The 21,686-nt window shown below is 39.1% G+C and overlaps 1 protein-coding gene across 1 annotated transcript in view; it reads left to right on the top strand.

Annotated features, from left to right (window-relative positions):
• Positions 1 to 21,053: 21,053 nt before the first annotated feature.
• LOC106528481 (uncharacterized) overlaps positions 21,054 to 21,686 on the top strand; it is a gene marked incomplete in the record, with an annotated part of 12,796 nt that continues 12,163 nt past the window's right edge. Inside the window, 1 exon segment of the mRNA XM_014023657.1 lies at positions 21,054 to 21,552.

The raw sequence follows: 21,686 nt of genomic DNA, 5'->3' as shown, positions 1-21,686 counted from the left end.
ACCTGTCCAGGGTGTACCCCGCCCCTCGCACTGTGACTGCTGGATATGGGCACCAGTGACCCACGCAACCCTGAAAAGGAAGAAGCGTGYACAGAAAATGGATGAATGTTCAAAATGTTTAAAAATAAACCACAAAAATTAATTTGATAAAGTGCAAATTAAACTATAGCTGTATCTGCAAATGTGTTTGATCATGCTTTGAATTTTTTAAATATTGCATGGTAGAACCAGAAGCTGCACTTCATATTAGTGTCAAACTTTGGCCTTTTTTGATGAATTGCCTTAATTTTTGCTTTGACTTTTCAATTAAAACAGGTTTCCACTCTTGGCTGGTATGTAAGAATATTCTATGTATTAAAAAAGGTTGTTAAATATCTGAGTGGTGCACTACTGCTACTAGTGGTGAGAAAGTGTATTGCAACTTTTTCAAAATCAATGCGGTCCCGCGGCCCTCTGCACCCCAAAGTTAAAAACTGTTGTTCTTTTGAGGCCCTCAAGGTGGCGCTCACGGCCTGGCCCATGGGTTAAGAACCTCTGGTCTAAATAATATAGTACACTCTCTTCTGAAAACTGTATTCCAGTCTCTACCACCAATCAGCTCCAGCAGCACTCAGAGTAAGAAGGCCTTGGTGCCTTATCTGAAGCTAAACAAAAATAACAAACTCTCAGGATTAACGTCTATCCCAGGTTGAATCTGTTAACTTTTACATCAGACGTTAGAACGTAACCAACTTTTGTTAATGAAGACAGGAAAAACATCGATAACACACACCAACTCTCCTTCTCTGTTTAAACCATATGGCTGCATCGATCAGAAAGAATAAAAATGCATAACTGGATCTAACATTTAGTCAATCAGTTACACAATTTCCTTCAATGTCATTGAGAACCATCTATTTCATCACCTGTCAGACATACAGGACAAGAGTTTAGAGCAGGATGGTAATCAGGGTACTTCACTATTTATACATTGGTACTCTAAAATACTAGAAGTTGTTAGAGTAATGAGACTCTGATCTCTCTGCCAGCAGCAGCAGAATGGGAAACCTCTTTAAGCAAGGTGTTGGATATTACTCATCTCAATGATGTTGATGTTTTAAAGCTTTAAAAGTTCTAATTATAGCGGAACATTTTCAATTGAATCTGTAGTGTTCCCTTTAGGCAACATGGTATAACCAATTTATTCACAGTAATTAAACTTGCTCGGCTCTTAAGCAGGCACACACATCTCTTCTAGCCTGTGGTGTTTTTGCTCAGAAGTTTATCCAAAGGGAAGAGTCAGGAAGACGATTTTCACACAGCTGTGCTAATACTCCACTCTTGTTTTCTTTTCCCTTGTGAAAACTACAAAAAAAAAACCTGGTTGGAACGTATTTAGTTGCAAAACATGTGACTTTGTTTTCTAGCCTCTTGCAGGATGTAAGGGAAAGTATTGTGCAGATAAATTCACTCCCGCTCCCTGCGCTGATTCGGAAACACATTCACTTCCTGCTCAGCTCTCATTTCATGACAGAGCGCCTCTTTGTGCATTTTCCTCCCTGCTCCGTGAGGGCCTTATGGCTCAGACACGAGGAGCAGAGAGTGCAAACAAGCTGTGACAATCGTGTCCTCCTTTTTATTCAGGGGCTTTCTGCATTGGCACAATGGTTGGCCAGGTTAATGTCTCCATGCAGCACGTCAGCAGGAGCATCCTCTCCACTCGCTGAGCACACTCGTCTGACAGCTAGTTTGAACCTGTTAGCTTAAAATCCTCAACAAAATAAGTTAGTGTCAGTATTCATTTTCAATACCTAAACAACTAATGTGTAAAACTTGAATATGAAATAGAAGAAAGCAAATAAATGATGCAAATATTATAGGTGCCAATGCACTGAAGCTCCTTTATTAGGGCTGGGTAATGCTGACATCAAAATTTATCATGATTAATTGTGGCATTTAGCTGATAATGATGCATACATGTCAAGTTGTACTGACTGTCTGTAAATTACGCAGATTGTACTCTATTTTGCAGGTACCATAAAATTACTTTGGTTAAAGTTAGTCGTCTCTAAAAATTTTATATTAATAAAAGTCTTAAAGTATTTTTTGTAGTTAAAAAATAAATTTTTGACATATAATGTAGTATTAAACGTAAACATACTGAGTAAAAGTGAGCATTTAGGTTTTCCAAAATGACATTTATTGGGAGGTGAACCCCCCACCAAAATTGTTTTCTAAAGGCCAAAATGACTATACTGTTATATTAGAATGTTAATGTCAAAAACTTTAGGATGCACTAGTCTACCTGTTTCAGATGCCTTTAAGTGTGTGGAGCCCATTCTCATGCCCCCCACGTCAAGGTATTGACGCTTGACCAAACATCATGTTGACCCCCGCGCGTCCGTTCTGTACGAGATGGGGCGGAGGAGGACGATGTGTTTTTACAAGACTCGAAATGCACAAAACTAACTGTCCTAGACCTGAAATTTAACTTCTATAGAGCCTAACCCTGACCACAGACCCTAAAGTTAACCATTAATCCCAATTCCCCATGTTAACCTCATACGTCACGCAAACCCGGAAAAGCCGCTGGCGGCAAGGACGGACGCATCAACATATGTATGTTATGAGTCCGACATGAGAATGTGTCAGTGTGTTACGCCTGCCGTTGTAACGTTTTGAGCATGTGTGTCGTAATTTGGTATGCAAATGAGTGCTCAGGTACCATCTGTGATTGGAAGACAGAGACCAAGAGCTGAACAAGGATTGGCTGCCTGCTGATGGATGAACTTCATATAGATGAGTTGAGAGATGGTGATGTCGAGCCTCCACCTCCTCTGCAACATCCAACCTGCCACAGTTGTGCCTAGTTAGCTTTCTGAAGTTTGTTTGTTATTTGGAATAGTTGTGAGGAGTTTTATAGGGATGAGCCACCGTTTACTTTGAATTCATTTTCTCCTGTTTTTTTATGATTTAGGAAGGTAAGAACCTGCATTTTATTTGTTTGCTTTGCAGAGGTCAGAGGTAAAATTAAGTTAGATTTGTTTTGTTTGTTATTTTTGGCTTTTGGCTCACCCTGACGTTAAGACAGTCCACTTCTGTATATACACAAGCACTGCAAATAAAATCACTTTTCTTCTTCATCAAATACATTCCCACGTTTTTTCCTTGTTGCTCCTAGATGGGGCGTAACAATAAACCACAGACATCTTCATAGGCTACATACTGTATGTCTGCTAAATCCTGCTGGAGTGTGACATGATTTGTGTCGTGCTGCTGGGATGGATTGTGTTCAAACTAATACTGTGTCAGAATGGTATATATTTATACTTCTCATCCAATCATAATTAAATTCACTGTAGGAGGCACAATTTATCTGAATACTTTTTTGACAAGGCAGAAAATAAAGAAGCCAAAATAAAATAGGAGTAAAGACCTTCTACTTTTTACCTTTTTAAAAATACAAGGAGTAGAAAATACAGATAATTGTGTGAAAATGTAAGGAGAAGAAGTAAAAAGTAGGCTGAAAAATAATTAATCACGTAATGTACAGATAACAATTTTCTAATTTAATACAGTAACAAAGCATTTTTACTTAGTGACTTTACACCTCTGGTGAAAAAGACTACAAATGTAAATATGACCATTAATATATAACAGCTGCCCTTGCGTGTAGCCCATGTCATGGTTTTGGGCCATATTTTCTAGCTTTTCAGTTTATCTCTGTGTTTCAGTTGATTAAACTGGCGTTAGCGTTAGCTGTGCAATGCTACCTTCCACTGTTGGGCTCACATGCAGGCCTGATAGTGATAGTGCTACACATTCTCACTCCCAACTCATCACATATTGACGTTTAAGGTAAGGTTCCCTCTGCGTCTTATTTGGACGCAGGGGTACCTCCCTCGCGTCACTCCTTGACGCCCACGGCTTTTCCGGGTTGCGCCACCAGGGGGCTTTGGGGCGGGTGTCTGAGGTTAACATGAGGGATCGGGTTTAATGTTTAAGTTTAGGTACTGGGATCAGGGGTAGGATGTCCATGGTGAATATTAGGTCATTTTACGCTTTAGAACATGTTCACCTGAATTTCGTACATTTTCTAAAAATGCTTAATTTTACCTACTAGGGTCAGGGACAGGATGTCTAAAGTGAACTAAGGTAATTTCAGGCTTTGGAACGGTCGTTTTTGCGCATTTTATACACTTTCTGAAAATATGACAACAGCTTCCGCCCCATCTCGTCAGTAACTGACGTGAGGGGGGTACCCCGCGCGTCAATATCGGACGTAGAGGGAACCTTGCAAAACGTCAATATGTGACGAGTTGGGAGTGAGAATGGGTTGGATAGTGTGTCGTATACAAAAATGTGTCATCATCATCATCATCATCATGCCACAAATTGCAGTAATTGCAAAGAGGCAAACATTGTTGACAATGTCACTGGCTATTATTTGCACACAATATGATTTTGCCCACTTTTGTCTTAGATTATACTAAATTGTGAGGCAGCAGCTCAATTTTACAGCCTTTAAAATTAGTACAGAAAATTTCTTTAACATTATAATTCTGATAATTTAACTTTGGTTGTCCTTTCTGCAACAAATTCACATCAGCCTCTCGTGGACGAGCTGCGTTTTTCATCTTCACGGCGAACTTGTGAATCATGGTGTTGCGAACCTCGTTAATCTGCCTGTTTGCAGTTTGTTGAGTGGCATCACACTATCCAGGGTACGCGGGGAGAAGAGGGGTCTCTGCAGACTTTTGTGCAGTCTTGTGTTCTCTCCTGCTCGCCTGGCAGAATACGGAAACATCCCTCTTCTCCTCTCAGACTCCAGTGCGTTTTAACGTTTTGGACGAATGGTTCAGCAAAGGCCAGCGCTGCCCGCGGCTTGCTGCACAAATTCGCCCCATTTAAGTGTGCGATTGACTTTGAGACGCAGCGCCGTCCGCACAACCAAGCATGACGCGCCACAAAGTGAGCCCATTTGCCTCGACTACATGAGCTTTCACTCTGCCGTGGGCCTGGGACGAAGGGACATTTATGTTACATATGGAACAGCGCCGTCGCTGCATAGATTTGTGTTCGTATGCTTTGCTGAATGTGAAATTGAATCCAATTTGATGGTGGACGTTCCACATGTTGGAGCCCCCCCGAGTCAAGCTGTGCCACTGCGCCCTTTTTACACACCTGTAGTTGGAGTGGTCTGACACCTTTATGCTAAGACAGCTTGATTCATAAAATGAGATGGAGTTATGGGGGAGGTGATTCCTGATTGACGGTTTTCCTCAGACGTGGTGGAGAGCTCAGCCCTGCAATTTATTCAGCTGCTGCACTCGAGCACACTGTTCGAGACACTTGAACTTTAGTTTTGCAACTTTTGCATTCAAAATACCAAATTTTGACCTGATACTTTTATATATTCTGAAGAATCCTTTATGCTTGGCAAAAAATGGCATTGATTTTTTTTTATTAGTGTCTTCAAAAAGGCCTTTTGTGATAAATGACAGACTTTTCCTATTTTTTTTACATTAGGAAAACACAGGAGTGAGCAGAGTTCTGCTCATCCGTTAACTCGCTATTCGCTGAATTCATATTTTAATGAGCAGTTTAGCATTTGCATTAACTTTATAAACTATGGACTTAACTTGTGCTAAATTAATATTGTTTACTTTCTTTATTGCTAAAACTCTTAAAATACGCATCAGTACAGCCTCGGCATATTAAATAATATTGCTTTTAACAAATAGTAGTGACATTCATGATAAAGCTGCCTTATCAAATGGTTTGAGCCATGTGTCACACAGTGACATCATCCCTGATGTGACGACAGACCAGATACCTTTGACCACCAGAGATTTTAATACAAATTTTAAACAAAAACTGAACAAGATTTTGTATTAAAAAACAACAACAAAAAAAAAAAAAAAACATAATCCACTCAAAATTATTGTAAAAAGTCAGAAAAAAAACAGTTTTACATGCTTTCCCAGCATGTTTATGCATTCAGGACGCCAGATGTGAGATGTATTCTTGAGTTTGTTTCAAAATTTAAAAAAGTGAAACAACACATTTTTGCTTTAACCTGGGAGATACAAATAGTTTTTAGTGTAAATAGTGTTTAAATGTATTAGATCAACAGAAACATGAATTCGCAGGCTGTAATTTTCCAGTGTCATTTTTCTCCTCACGTTCGTTTTCCTGTTTGTCAGCTGTAGCTCTGCCTCCTGGTTTAATCATAAAACATAATGGTCATTACCCAGCATGCAATGCACCTGTCAGATTAGGTTTTAGTGAACTGTGCCCACCAATCCAGAAAATGGGATATTTTTAAAAATCAGAATTCACTGAAAGTCCAACTATGGTTGAATAAATATCCTATACGCCTTGAATATCACCTGCTCAATCATCTCAGCTGTGTGAGAGCTGTAAACAGAGAAATATATGACGGGGCACAGTCTCTAAGATCACTATGATTAGGTTGCTTAACAGTTTAGAGGTTGCTTTGAAAGTGAGATTCCTCTTCTTTTTAACTCATTGTCGTGTTGTTTTTCAGGTCAATAGATTCTGCCTCTAATCTGTTTAGCTGTACTTAAATTGGCTGCGTCGACATCTCCTCACTTTAAGGCTGGGATTCCTTTTTTTTTTCTTTCCTCCCCCTGATCTGAATACCCTTTCACGTAACTTAATATGTCATTTTGGTCTCCTAGGGACAATAATTGAGTTTAGGCGAAGTTTAAATAGCTTAAAGGACAGGGAATACAGATGGGCATCTCTGTGATTAACAAACTCCAGCTCGAGGTCTCTGTGTCAGGCGCTGGATTAGGACATTACGGAGAGAATGACAGAGCTTTTTGGCACTTTATTCCCTCTCAATAACATTCTTTCACATATTAAGTTAATTCCACCCCCTAGGTAGGGACTTTATCATGCAGAAGACCTTAATCCACTGTTGTTGGGTCCATCTCACTCGAGCTTTGATGAAGCCCCCCCTCAACACCGCCTGCTTTTTCTGCGGGTACAGCAGGCTTTTGGTAAGACAAAGCACCCGTGACAGAGACAATAAGATGCAGCTTGAACCACAACAAAAAGAGGTTTCATCCAGGATTGGAGTGAGAAGGTGCAGTCGAAGAAAAAAGAAGAAGAAGGAAAAACATCAAAGGATGAAGAAAAGAAGACAAATTCACACAGGAGGACCAACACTTAAGATAAAGAAATGTATCACTAACGTTCTTTGCACTTTTTTGAGGTGCAGAAGAGGTCGGCCCCAGTGATCTCTTGTTTGGCACTTCATCTGAGGGCCCACCTTTGACCTTCGGTTGAAAAGCCCTGGTTGATATGATGAACATAGGCTTTGGGTGTTCTTTTAGGTCTCATATTGGAATTATCTTAAACTGAAAAGTCGTGTTTGTGGTGCCAGCAGCCAATTTATTTGTCCTTTGGTTTCCTTCACTCACCATGGGAAAAAAGATTAGCAGTCAGTTTGGCCCCCACTCTCTGGGAAATGACCACCAAGAAAAATGACAAGTTAAACTTAACCCATTTTATCCTTCATTGATTTGCTTACCAAGTTTTGAACATCTTAGAATAAAAAAGCTTACCTTACCTTTTCTTTTTGCCACAGTTTCGACTCAAAAACAAAAAGCCGGGCATATGAGCAGTCCATTGACCACTCCATTGAAAACATCTCTGCTTGGCCCTGAAAAGAATAATTAATTCAGTCACCTGTCTGAACTTAAGCTGTCCATTTGATTGTCAGTGGGTGCTGAGAGTCTTGAAGGTTTTGATCCTCCTAGCGTTAACAGATGGTTATTGTGGCTCGGCCTGGGCTGGGAATCGCTCCTTAAGAGCAGACAGAGGGTTGGAGGGGGAAAATCCCCTGTTGCCATCCCTAAGAAGACCATAAGCTTGAGCAGAGAAAAAGAAAGGGCCTGCTACTGGTGCTAATTACCCAGAAACCACACAGAAAGTGCCCACTGTCACTAACTGAAGAGGTTCACATCCCTTCTTACACAGATAAAAGGCGTAGTACGAAAACATTTCGCAGGGGACAAAGAAGGGAAGATTACCATAATCTTTTGGTTTGTATCCCCCGTAAGCTGTCCGTGTGTCCTTTTCCCTCACTCTTTCTCTCCTCCTCCACCCTTTTTTCTCGCTCTCCCTGCTCTCTTGATTCTCCTCTAGAATCTGGTTCTAAGGAACAGAAATGGTGGGAATTGGCTTTACGGCGCTAAGCCTGACAGTTGTGTTCTTCCCGCCTTCCTGTGATCATTGCTGTCATTGGCGGGCCACTGCTGGAGTAATCAGACAATGGCAGGCGCAACGAGGTGTCACTGTGCTGACAGAACCTTCTTCATGTTATGTCATTGTTAATCCTCAGCCTTCAGCTCGCTCCCACCGCTGCTTTCATCCAGGCGTTCTCCGCGAAGGAGATGGTGTGTGTGTCTGTGTGTGTGTGTGTGAGGGKGGGGGGGTAAATATGACGCCTTCATATTTTCTATCAAAGGGCGCTGAAACGTCTGTTTTCTCCCTAAGTAGCCAGGGATTGTATGTGCACGTAAACACAGAGCGAGAACTTTTTTAAAATGAGGACATCACAGTTGTGCCATCACGGTGGCTCTCTAAGTGTCCCAGTCACAGGAAGCCTGGACCCAAGCCAGGACAGGATGTGGTGGCCTCAGAGCCCCTTTGGCAAACTCAGTGGAGATTGTGATGAGGCATTTACCTTAGGAAAGAGTTTCAATTAAATCATACAGACAGATGACACTTAGGAACCCCATATATTTGTGAGAACAGCAGCAAGTGGTAAAGTCTCTGGCAATCATTACCCAGTCTCTTTATAACATCTGAGAGCTGAAAACATTCAGAATGATGGCAGGATGTGTGCTCCAAGTAGAAGGCGTCTCATAAATGGAGCCGTTTTCTCTCTCTGACTGTCTGCTTTTTTTGGCTTCTGAGTGGGCGACGTTGAAACAATGACAGGAAACCTGCTAGTTTTGGTAAAATCTCAAGTTTGAGAATGGTTTTATTTCACAGCGGTGCGAGGGAACGCTCTTTGTGTAATTCTCCTTTTGTCGTCGCGAGTGAACTGATTGCTTCTATCAGATATTATGAGCACCGCGTGTCCGTTTGTTTAACTGTTTGAAACTCAAGACAATACGTTTTTTTTTTCTCTTTCACCTGCCTTAAAAGCAGGTCATGAGTTTTTTTCCCTTTATCCTTTGAGTAAACCTTCATTTGTGCCTGTTTCGATGCAACCCACTCAGATGCAGCACACCCAGCTGCGGCGCGCTTTTCATTCGACTGTTTGCTTTGCTGATCTCTGATTGCATTTGAAAGTGATGCCACAGGTCCGTTCCAACTGTATGTGCTGTGCGGTGAGCCTGTGCACCGTTTCTTTGACAGCCTCAGTGTGAGACTGATGTTTCAGAAGGCAGACATGTGCTCCTCATAACGCTGTGTTTCCAGAGACTCCCCTCTAACTACTTGCTGCAGACGTACCATAGAAGGCCCAGATGAGAAAACAGTGTTCTGCTGTTCGTTCTGCTGAATGAAAGTACCGAGGGAAAAGAAGGCGTCCTAACCCTGACCCTTACCTGAAACCTAACCCATGTGTTCCCAGACTGACCAATTCTTTATTACAACTGAAGACTTAGTGGTCCTTGAAGGAATGCATATTATGGTAGCCATCTTGAATTGGGTTAACTTACTAAATCACAAACACACACACACACACATACAAGTTTGTGTTGACTTCCATTCATTTCCTAACCCTGACCCTTACCTGAAACCTAACCCCTAACCCAAAAAATGCTGTCCACCGTATCAGGACTAGGCTTTGGTCCCCTAAAGAACTACTGGTTCTGATGAGGTAGAAGGTGTTTAAACCAGAAAATGTACTAAACTAAAACCAGGACAGACACAAGCACAAGGTTATGAGCAAAAACAATTGCTTATTTACCACCAATGTTTGGGAATAGTTACGGGTGCATTCCACACAAAACACCATGATTTAAGTTGAGGCTACAATTCACACAGGCTCACTAAAACTGGATAATAGAAGATTGGAAAAACGTTGCCTGGTCTGATGAGCTTTGGTTTCTGCTGCGGCATTCAGATGGTAGGGTCAGAATTTGGTGTCAACTGACATAAATCTGTGTCTTTCAACCAAGTAGCAGCACTGAGAGAACACGCCGGGAAAATGGATGATAAAAGGTAAGTGAAGTTTATTTACAATGAGTGAAAAAGAAAATGCTTTGGTCATCAGCTGAGGAGAGGAGGGAAACGGAGAGGTGAGTATTGTTGTTCTGATGATGTAATTGGAATAGTATTGACTTAAAATGAATATTCTTTCTTTGCTTACAGTTAATGACGAGGATGGAGGTTCCAGATTGAGGCAGGTAAACCAGAGGTGAGGTATTCTTCAGGCAGAGTGGCATAGGCAAAAAAGAAACATGAGGAGTCCTGTTGAGAGATGTTTCCAAACTTTTGCAGTTGGCTGTGGCTGTAGTTCCTGAGAGGTCGAAGACTTGATAGTTCGTCACAAAAGGATCCACCTTGAGTGAAGGACAAAAAAGGTAAATAACAATACTTTCGATATCTTAACTTTAGAAGGCTTAGACACTACCAAAGAGGTTAGATGCTTCAGCGTCGACCATCGGGTGCAGACAGCTTATAAAGCCCTGCAGTTCATCAGGAAACTTCACAGCAGGTGCAGCCACTCAGATCAGGAACCAATAGGAATGAATACATAATTAACTCAATTTATCACATCAACAACATGAAAGCATGGATCCATCCTGCCTTGTGTCGATGGTTCAGGCTGGTGGTGGTGGTGAAATGCCGATATTTTCCTGGCACACTTTGGGCCCATTAGTACCAAGTGAGCATTGTGTCAACGCCACAGCCTACCTACCTACCTAATGTTGTTGCTGACCATGTCCATCCCTTTATGACCACAGTCTACCATCTTCTGAAGGCTACTTCCAGCAGGATAACGCTCCATGTCATAAAGCTGGAATCATCTCAGACTGGTTTCTTGAACATGACAATGAGTTCACTGTACTGGAATGGTCTCCACAGTCACTATATGTCAATCTAATAGAGCACCTTTGGGTTGTGGTGGAACGGGAAATTTGCAGCATGGATGTGCAGCCGACAAATCTGCAACACCTACCTGATGCTATCATGTCAATATGGACCAGACTCTGTAAAGAATGTTTCCAGTACCTTGTTGATCTATGCCACAAAGGATTAAGGCAGTTCTGGAGGCAAAAGGCGGTCCAACTCGGTACTAGCAAGGTGTACCTAATAAAGTGGCTGGTGAGTGTACATTTATCTGTCACAGTCATCTTCATATAAGGTTGCATATGTCCTGTTAAATGTGATTAGTGTCATGCAGGTGAGAAGGATTGTGTACAAACCAATAGGGGGTCAGAATTATACTACCCATCCAAAAATAATTAAATTCACTCTCTCCAGGGTGCATAATTTATTTAGATTTATTGTTTGTTTGTTTTCTTTAACAATAACTGGATGGAATGAAAACAAGCCGAATTGAATTAGGAGTAATGACTTTCTACTTCTTACTTAAAAAACAGTTAAGATGTAAAAAGTACAGATAATTGTGTGAAAATGTAAGAAGTAGAAATACAATATCGGCTGAAAAATAATAACTCAAACAAAGCACAGATAACCAAAATTTCTAATTAATTAAAGTACGGTAATTAAATATTTATACTTCAACAGCACGATGGGTCGGTGGTAAGCACTGTCCCCACACAGCAAAAGATCCTGAGTTTGGTTCAGGTATTGTATGATCTTATTTTTGTTATTTGCCAAAATGATAAAAGTCATTGGTTCACGAAATTGGGTTAAGACCCTATTGGTCAAAATCTTCAGTTAATTTACCCGAGGACACTAGCTGTGTTTCCATTGCAAATGTGCACAGAACTTTGTCGATATTCTGTTAATTTCAAAAAACAGTTTCGCAATTGCGATGTTTCCATTAAGAAATGTTATTAAAGTCACGCATGCATATGTTTGTTCTCACGATAAGTCATTACAAACATGGCGGCAACAAATGTAAACAACATGAGGATATAATGCTACCACAACACTAGTGGTCATCAGCAGCCATCAGAGGAGACGGTGTCTTCTCGAGGCTTTCGAGTGACAAGCCCCTTATACTTGTGAGCGGCTATGCAGCTTTTTTGGGAAATTCTAGTCTGTGATTTTACTACTTTCTTATACTACTTCAGTGATTTTATTATTTCTACAGTTGTCTTCTTCTTTGTGGTCTTTTTTGCCAGTAGAAACATCCGGTTGTTGATCATGTGACTCCTGTGATGCAAAAAAAAAAAAAGTGATTCCATTGCAGTTTTGCAAAATAGAGCAATTTCGATCCGGCTGGAAAAAAACACCATATCTTGGCGCAAAACCTTTTTTTTTTTTTTTTTTGAAAATCGTACATTTTTTTCTAAATTGGTGTGTTTCCATTAAGCAAATTTATTTTTGAAATTCTAATTTGTGTGTTTTTATGGTCAATGGAAACGCAGCTAATGTTTTTACTCTGCAACAAAACATTATGTTGATAAGCCTCTGTGGGTCTGAAGCTGAGAACTTGTATCTCCATGAACGACTTTTGATGTATATTAAATGTACAACAACATTGCAGTAGCAACTGTAAAAGTTTAAGTTATTGTACTGTTTGCCGGGCTGCAGAATCTTGTTTTTAAATGCAAAAACTCTGGCTGTAGAGCATTTTTAGACCTAGAAAAGTCTTTGGTCCATATCACAATGCAGCAAATTGACTGAAATGTTATAGTGCACGTTAATACAAAAACAAACAAATAAATAAATAAATAAATAAATAAATAAATAAGCTAATGACAGTTCCATGCTAAACTCTCCCACTCATCTTCTAGCTATGACCAACAATATTGACTACTGTATTGCTCCAAGGACTGTTTAAAACTCCCCCACAAGAACAGAATGCAGCATTACATTCACCTATGTAAAAAACAGAAGCATTACAGATGCCCAGAGACAGATTTTCATGTAACGCATGTCAAAATGATGGCAGAATTTCCAGCATTAAGCCAAAGATTAGAATGCACAGAGCTGAACATGTGTCTATTTACCCATGGATCCCTGTTAGAGTCAATCTCCATCTCTTATTTAATCTGACCAACCTCATTTACAGGAAGTGAAACGGAATAAGTAGAAAAGGAACAAGGGATGTTGCATTTTTAATTCAGAACATTGAGTTGTAGATCTTTTTGACAACAAACAGCACTCACAGGCGTGTTGCAGAGAAAATCCTCTACCCTGGAGCCCTGTTGTTGAGCAACAGACAGCCAAGTGTTGGCCTGAAATCAGTCAGCTAAAGATCATTGTAGATTGAGGTTATCTTCCATTTCTGTACTCTGTCACGCAAGAAAAAAAATGCACAGACAAAACAAGCCCCGAATCAAGGCTTTGAGAACTCCCAATGCTGTCTGCTAAATAATTAGATTCTTGAATCCTCCAGAAGCAATAAGTGTGGAACATTTACATTTATTTCAGTTTCCAAATCAGAGTTTGCTACAGAAAACACTTGCAAACCTGCTTTAAATTTAAGCCAGTGTTGCAATGAAATGTGTGTGTTTAAAAAAAAGATAAACAGACATTTACTGTTTCATCTTTACCAATGTGTGATGGAGTGACTTTTTGGTGCCATCTGATATTTCTTCATAACTGAGAAGCTAGCATGTGGAAAATCGCTCTGTGACTTTTTTATTGTATGTTTTTTTTTTAAACTTTTGCCCTGTTGATTCCACAACAGTTATCAGGGTACTTTGTGTACTTACAGAGCAAACATCTTAGTTTGGGAATTTTATCATTGCTTTTAGAGTTCTTATTATTTCCTCTTTGTCTCAGGGGTTCAGACTTCTTACATTTTTTCTGAATCTGTTAGCAAGAAATATGGAAAAATAAATACAAATTCAATTATTGTCTTAACACAGTCGATACTTAACAGAGATATTTATTTTATCATGCGTTAACGCTGCTTGTCTTTTCATTTTTTAAAAGTCATATAAACATGCAGACAAACTCAATGGTCACGGGGGCAGTATAGATCACTATTAGCTTTAGATGGCCGTCATCACATGTCTCAACCAATGAGAGCCTTTGTTGTTGAGCTATGGCTGGCAATGCCACATAAAACCTATCAGAAAATGAAAATAGGAACAGAAACATGGAGGAATGCACTAGATTGTTTTGACCTTTTTATTCAGAAATTCTTCCTGACGGCAGGATGGATAAAATCTGTAAGCCCTGCAATTCTAAACTGTCTTAGGTCGTATTCACACCTGATGGTCCGGTAGACTCGGTTCGATTGGGGACCAAAACTGCAAGCTTTGTTTACATTTTCGGTTGGTGCTGTTTGAATTCACACTGCACTTTCTCAACCGAACTAAACCCTGTTAACAACCTGTTCCCATCCTCACCTGTGGGGGCGCTGCACAAAGAACCACTAAAGAAATCAACATGAAAACTTCAGAAGAAGACATGGAGCGCAACTTCCTTCTTCATAAAATGTAAACAAACAATAGTAATGTTACATTTTAGTGGTTATAAGGTTTGTTTGTTTTTTTGTTTTGTTTTTGGCAAATGTGCTAAACCAGGGGTGCCCAAACATTTTCCCTGAAAAGGCCAAAACTAAAAAAACATTTTTTCTGAGAGGGCCAAAATTAAAATCAATCTGAAGGCCGTGGGCCAAATGCAATAATACACGAAATGCTTAATACTTAAGTAAAATTGTTTTATTTTTTATGATTAAGCTAGCAGCCAGTGTGGTTACCAACATTCTTTAGTTATTTTTTTCAGCCCATGAACATGTAATGGAGAAAATTCAATGTATCTTCAGGCAGCAAAGGCTCATGTGACTTTTCATAATTTAAAATTTGAGTATATGTGGTCTTATAAGGTGTACAAATCTATATATGGGCTTAAATCTAATCTAAATGTCTCTTGTGGTTACTTGTATTTTATATTTAATCTTAACATAATTACAATCTAATAACCAGGACAACTGCTGGTGGGCCAAATTAAATGGCTCGGCGGGCCAATTTTGGCCCATGGGCCCCACTTTGGGCACCTCGGTGCTAAACAAATAGTCTTCAACAATGAGCTCAGCATGAGAGGAAGATGAGGCGGAACCACGGAGATTATTGTTTTGCACACAAGGCGGCTTAGGAAGGACCGTGTTAATCGAGTAGGAGCGCGTCCAGCTCCGCAGTCATGATGTCCACCTTATACAGTCGTCCAGCGAGGTATTTATACCATATAAGTACATTTATTACTGTTATTACTCAGAACATCGTGCAGTATAGTCCGCTTCCTGCTTTTGGAGCGGTCTCTGGTCCACTCAGCGTTCACACAAGCAATCGAACCACACCAGAGTTCGTTTCAATCGAACCGAGGCCTAGGTTTTCATATGGACCAGAGTTCGCTTTTTTGGTCCGAATCAGAGTTCGATTACGTATTCACACCTCCACAAACGAACCGGACTTTCCAGGCAAAAGAACTAGAGTTCAATTAAATCGGACTAAACAGTGCAGGTGTGAACACGACCTTAATCACTCAAACAGAGGGAGGGTTCTGCAGATGAGACTGAATGCATTCTTAAAAGTAGACTGATTGTCAGCCTTATGGAAAGAAACTGAAGATTGGTTCCACAAGAGAGGAGCTTGATCACTGAAAGCTCTGCCTCCCATTCTACTGTTAGAAACTCAAAGAATCACCAGGAAACCTGCAGGTCTGTCTGATCAACAAGCTCATAATCATTTGTCAATAGATTTTGTGAATCCAAATCCTCTTAAACTGAATCTGTAACATTCTAGCATTGTCTGAGCGCAGGTAAAAAAAAGATTATTTAATTTCTTTAGACAACAAAATTGTGAATATGAGTTTGTGAACTTAGTGTTTCATTTGAGGGATTTATGTTTACTGTGAACATGCTAGCCTACCTTGTTTACATTCTTTAGCTACTAAAAAAACAGTGGAAGCTGCTTACTGCCCCGTTGCTCTGTCATGTTGGATTTGTGCATCTGTTTTGGCCTAAATATGGTTCTTCTTCTCCTGTGCGACCTTTGGCGGGTTCTTATGGAACCCTTGATCAAAGAATAATGCACAGACTGCCACTTGGCTTCCCTTAGCAGTTGTCAGGAGCACTCTGAATTATTTAAATGCATTTTCATGAATACTTGCATAGCTTACAACACAGTGGATGGCAAATAACACTTATCTTGTTTTGTATTTCTTGCTCTAAAGTGTAGTGCATGCAGTGATTGATCAGCAGTGATTGCAGTGAACAGTTGCTTTTTTTTTGTTCTGAAAAATTCAAAGTACATAAAAGCTCATTTTAGTGCATTTCTTAGGTTGTTCTTCAAGGGTGAAACAAGCAGAACATTTTTGCTTTGCATGTTTACAAATGCTAATTATTTCCTGCATAAAACACTGAAAGAGAAGAAAGATTTTATGATTAAGGGAGCTTACTGACTTCTTAAAGTGATATTCCATTTAAGGAAAACCTGCGAGCAATTACCTTGCTGTAAGAACCATGCGGTTTACATTCCTGTCAACTTTTCATTACAAGGTTCTTCACAGACTTTTAAACCCTTTTAACAGTCACCCCTGAAATTCCTTAAAAGCCTTTTGAGTTTTTGTAAAGGTGCCAAGTTAAAGGTAAGTACTGGAGGAAGTTGTCTGACACACTGGTTTTCAAAAAAAGGGGAAAAAAGCCCCCCGGTAACATCTGGAAATGGCACCGATGGAACAAAGACTGTTCATCTGCTTAGAATATAATATTTTGTTGTGATTGTGGAAATATTTCTGCAAATGATATCTCAAAGTGACAAACAGGTGTCTGTGAACACTGCTGTGAATCTCAGCCTTTATTATCTTGACCTGGACAGGCAAAGCAAATCTATTTATATAGCACATTACATGTACATGACAACTCAAAGTGCTTTACACAAAACACCAAAATCAGAATGCAAGAAAATGCAAATACAGCAAATAAAAATAAATCACAGAGCTAGAGTCTCTTAGATGTTAGTTCTGCCTTTAACTCAATCATCCTCTTCCAATCTGTGGACAAAACTTAGCAACCACAGGTCCCTCCTGCCGTCTGTGAACTGATTGCAGACTTTCTCTCCAACAGGTCTGAACAGGTGAGGTGTGGTACTCACCATCAACACGGGGGCACCACAGGGATGTGTACTCTCCCCACATTTATTTGCTCTATACACTAATGAACTACTCTCCAGTGGCCCCTCTGTAAAGCTGATGATATCACCATCCTTGGCCTTGTCACCGACCGTGATGTGACCGTCTACAAGAACTGCATTTCAGAGCTGACAGTGTGGTGTACCGATAACCTGGAGTTAAACACCAACACAATGGCTGGGATGATCATTAACATCCAAAGAAATCCACTTCCACACCCTCCTCTTATCGTTGTCAGCACGTCTGTAAAGGAGGTAGCCTCTGCTGTGTTCCTAAGCATATTGGTTAACCGAAGACCTGGAATGAACAAATACCTCAAATAAGGTTGTTTAGAGCAGAGCTTCTCAAACTGGGGTCTCTGGAAGCCCCAGGGCTCCGCAAAAGGTATCTTGGGGGGTCCTCAAAATCTTTTTACTAAAATGTTAATTTGGTTTTTATTTTTAAAAACGCATGGAGAACAACGAACCAATAAAACAAACATAATAAACTTAATAAAAATATATATTCTCATGGCATTTAGGGGTTGAAATGACAATAAATTATCTTTTAAAACAGCATGGGGGTTTATGAGGGCGTCCCTGGAATTTATTTATTTTTTGTCCTTGTAAGGGGTCTCCAGACCCAACTGGTTTGAGAACCCCTGTTTAGAGGGCTCACAGAAGGGTGCAAGCACTTCAGCTGCTTGAATATCTCAATATTACTGAAGTATATGTTCAGTTCTACAGAGTCACCACTGACACTGCACTGACCACCTCCATTTTAGTGTTTGGTACATGTCATTAAGTATACTTAGTATTGAAAAAATACATTTTCTCAAGTGTTCTTTTGTTTACCAATACACGTTTAGCATAGTTTTTTGCATAAATCAAGTACAGGTAACACAAACTTTGTTAAGTATATTTCTGATAGGTACAGAAAAAGTAATCTGATAGTATTTTAGTTTAAAATTATTAAACTTCAAGGACACCTTTACATACTACATTTTGATAAAAAAAATTGCATCATTAAACTGGGCAGTAAACAGACTGAAAAAACAGGAACAAAAAACAGAAAAATATGCACAGTGTCATACGACTGGCTCAGAAGATAGCAGAGGACCCAAATCACTCGTCACTTTTAAAAATTTGCCTCCTGGCCGAAGGTTCTGTACTATCAGAACAAAACCCAGCAGAMAAAAAAAAAAAAAAAAAACAGTTTTTATTTCCCCACTGCTGTCCCTCTTTACTATTTGTTCTCCTGCACTGCAAACAGGAATGAGTCCTATGTGATTCCTGTACATTTAATGAAATAAATGTGTTTATGATTGATATTGGATATTTATTTTCATATCATTTGTTTATTTAAAAGAAATAATCAAAGGACAAAAATGTGCTGGAACTGGCACAATGGCTAAACTTCATCCATATGAGAATGGTACTGAAAGGAATGTATGGAAGCCGATAGCGGCCATTTTCTGCTTAAATTATTTTCCGTGGTTTTCTCGTGATAACAACATAATCATGAGAAAACCATGGCGAATATGTCATGACTTAATATGTCGTTATCACGAATATCAAGGACCATTTTCTTGAGATATCGAACTAATTATGTCGTTATCACAAAAGAGTTGTGGTTTTCTTTGTGTATCATTAAGTAACCATGGAGATGACCCGATCCCCTCAGCTGGTGACCGATAAAGTTGATTTATTCTGTCAAATCTAGTATCGGCCATGTTACATGCTGAATATAATGCAATTCATTTGGGACTATTTGGGAAGACACTGACAGTCAAAACATCTGAACAGTCATGTGAGGTAAATGTTTGCTACATTAGGACTTACTTGGTAAATAAGTTTCCATCTCCTAGTTTGCGCAGTAAATCTTTCAGAAAATCCAAAAATCACCTCAAGCAAGAATAAAAACTTTTTAGCAAAATTGAAGAAGTTTTTTTTCTTCCAATTTTGCCATTTCTTTCAACCTTTTCTAATACAACACTTCAAAATGTGCATAAAAATGTCGATGAAAATGCAGCCGGTGATAGAAAGTTTTGTTCAAAATCATCTGACTGAAAAAAAAAATAAAGAAATAGGCATTTTTAAAGACTTGCATTTGTGTCCTCCTGTTTGTTTACATGAGTTTTACTTTTTGGAAACCACCTACGTGACCTTTGACATTATCCTGAGGATCTGTAATCATAAGTAGCTAAAACTACAACAACCTGATTCAGCCATAGTCTGTTAAAGAGATTTCTCCAGCATCATATGGAATAAACAAAACTCTTTACAACAATCATGAATTTTAGCCAATTTCCCAACTTATGTTTCACCATAATTGTGATTTTAAGTGTGCAACTTTATAATGTAAACATAACACAAACATTAATATAAAACAGGGAAACAGACATTTCTGGATTAACTACATTAATTTTACTGATACTTTACTGTTTAAAACAAATGATGCATTTAAAGGAAATAATTTAAACCTCACCTACAAGGAAATCTTTTGTGACTCATAAATTGTCTGTTTGCACAGAAGTAAAGTTATTGATTTTACAAGTGTTATTTATTTATTTGTACATATTTTTGAGCATCCAATGCGTCTTCTCTTGCCTTTGGTTAAAAATTTGAAGCTGTGTTACTGACCATGGTCAAAGGTGCAAAGAAAGATTGTGCGACTGCACACGATGTCAGGTCGTCTTTTTAAAGCTTCCTCTGATCTCGGATCTCTGCACTCATCCCACAGAAAACCAACTGAGGAGATAGAGGTCGGACACACCTTTTACTTCTGTTGCTATTGTTAACATGACGATCAGAAAGCACCCGTCATTTGCAGTTTCAGTGCTGAAGAATCATATTTGTAGCACTAAATATCTGAACACTGGCCAGTCTATGCATCAGCTTAGCAGTTCTAGCTCAGGGCAGTATCATGTGGATTTGGCATTAAAATACACCATGTGGGAGTTCTTTTTTTTTTTCATCTTTTTTCTTCTTTCAAATTTGGCTCCCAGATCCAGAAGTTAAAACTAAGCTGCTGAATATGAAAATGTATTTATTATAACATGAGCCTGTAGTAAACAAATGTTGACATCTAGAAGATCGTTACAAAGTATCTGTCAGTCATCCTTTCTTGAAAATACAGAGATATAAATATTTCTTTCAAACATACACAGTACATTGATTTATAGTTTCTTCTTGGTCAGTTGAAATGTAACTAAAAACATGCATTTATTTAATTTGGGTAAATTAAAAATAATTTTAAAATTATCCTAATCTAGCAAAAATCAATAAATTTGTTCATATTCAACCTGTTTTCCGTTTGGTTTCATTGAACAAATTTCCTAAAATTTGCAATACTCTTTTCAAAGTACTCAGTAAATCATAACATTTCATACTAATTAGTATTTCTTGGAACTAAATATTCTCATTGTTCCAGACTTGGAAAGGGTGTTTTAGCCCATAATCTGTAATTTTTGTGAGTCTGGGTTGCAGAATGTAAACATTCTTAAAAGTCATCATTGTGTTCTCGTGTGGACAGCCTAAAAACAACTTTTTAAATACCATAATATATAATCTATATATAAATAAATATCATAATCTCGCCTCTAACGTACCACACCAAATACTGACAGATTAAATGTTTGTGTTGCAGACATCAGTGCTCAACAACAAAATGTTGTATTACTGCAATGAACAGACAAGATTAAAAAACAAATAAAAAAAACACTTAAAGGTGCAGTATGTAACTTTTCTAAAAATATATTTTTAACATATTTGTTCACTCTGTCACTATCTCCTGACAGATTGATATTAGACAGGTACACTGTAAACCCCAATAGTAAATGTTTGATAAAGCAAATGAGTTGCAAATACTTAAAAGCGTGTTATAGGTTTATACAGCTTTATTTTTCTGTGTAGTATGAACAATTTTCTTTTTTCAAGTTTTCAGTACTTGAACATGTTGATAAATATCAGACATGGAAGTCAAATCATTTGACTCGTCCCTGACGTAACACGACGTGCGCACGTACGTACGTGCGCCTCGTTTCTTCGTGGTGAGCTTTGCAAAGCCGACATTTTGGAATCCTCGCTTCAAGTGTGGAAGGTTTCTCGTCACTCCAGTCAGAACTTGTAAAACGTTAAAATATATACAGAACTCGTGTCGTTTTTGATTCAGGAACTTTTTTCGACACTTTGGCTTTAAAGGTGGACGGAAGAGGACGTGTTTGGGCATGTTCCAGACATCTTCGATTTGAGCAGCTTACACTGCATTTGGCTAGCCGCATTAGCGCGCCATTGCAACTTTCTCATATTTAAGGAGCACTTTATGGTAAGTTTTAAGACATTTGTCCTCATAAATATACAGTTTTAGCAGGCATTTAATTGTGGTGCGAGTCATATCAGCGTCGTGAAGTATTTTCCAACGTGTCTCCTACGACATAGTTACTATTGTCCATGAAGACG

This window comes from Austrofundulus limnaeus, unplaced genomic scaffold, assembly GCF_001266775.1.
Source record: "Austrofundulus limnaeus strain Quisiro unplaced genomic scaffold, Austrofundulus_limnaeus-1.0 Scaffold384, whole genome shotgun sequence".
In the NCBI taxonomy this organism is placed as follows: Eukaryota; Metazoa; Chordata; class Actinopteri; order Cyprinodontiformes; family Rivulidae; genus Austrofundulus; species Austrofundulus limnaeus.
The sequence above is the reverse complement of the archived record's forward strand: the minus strand, read 5'-3'. Positions and strand labels throughout refer to the sequence as shown.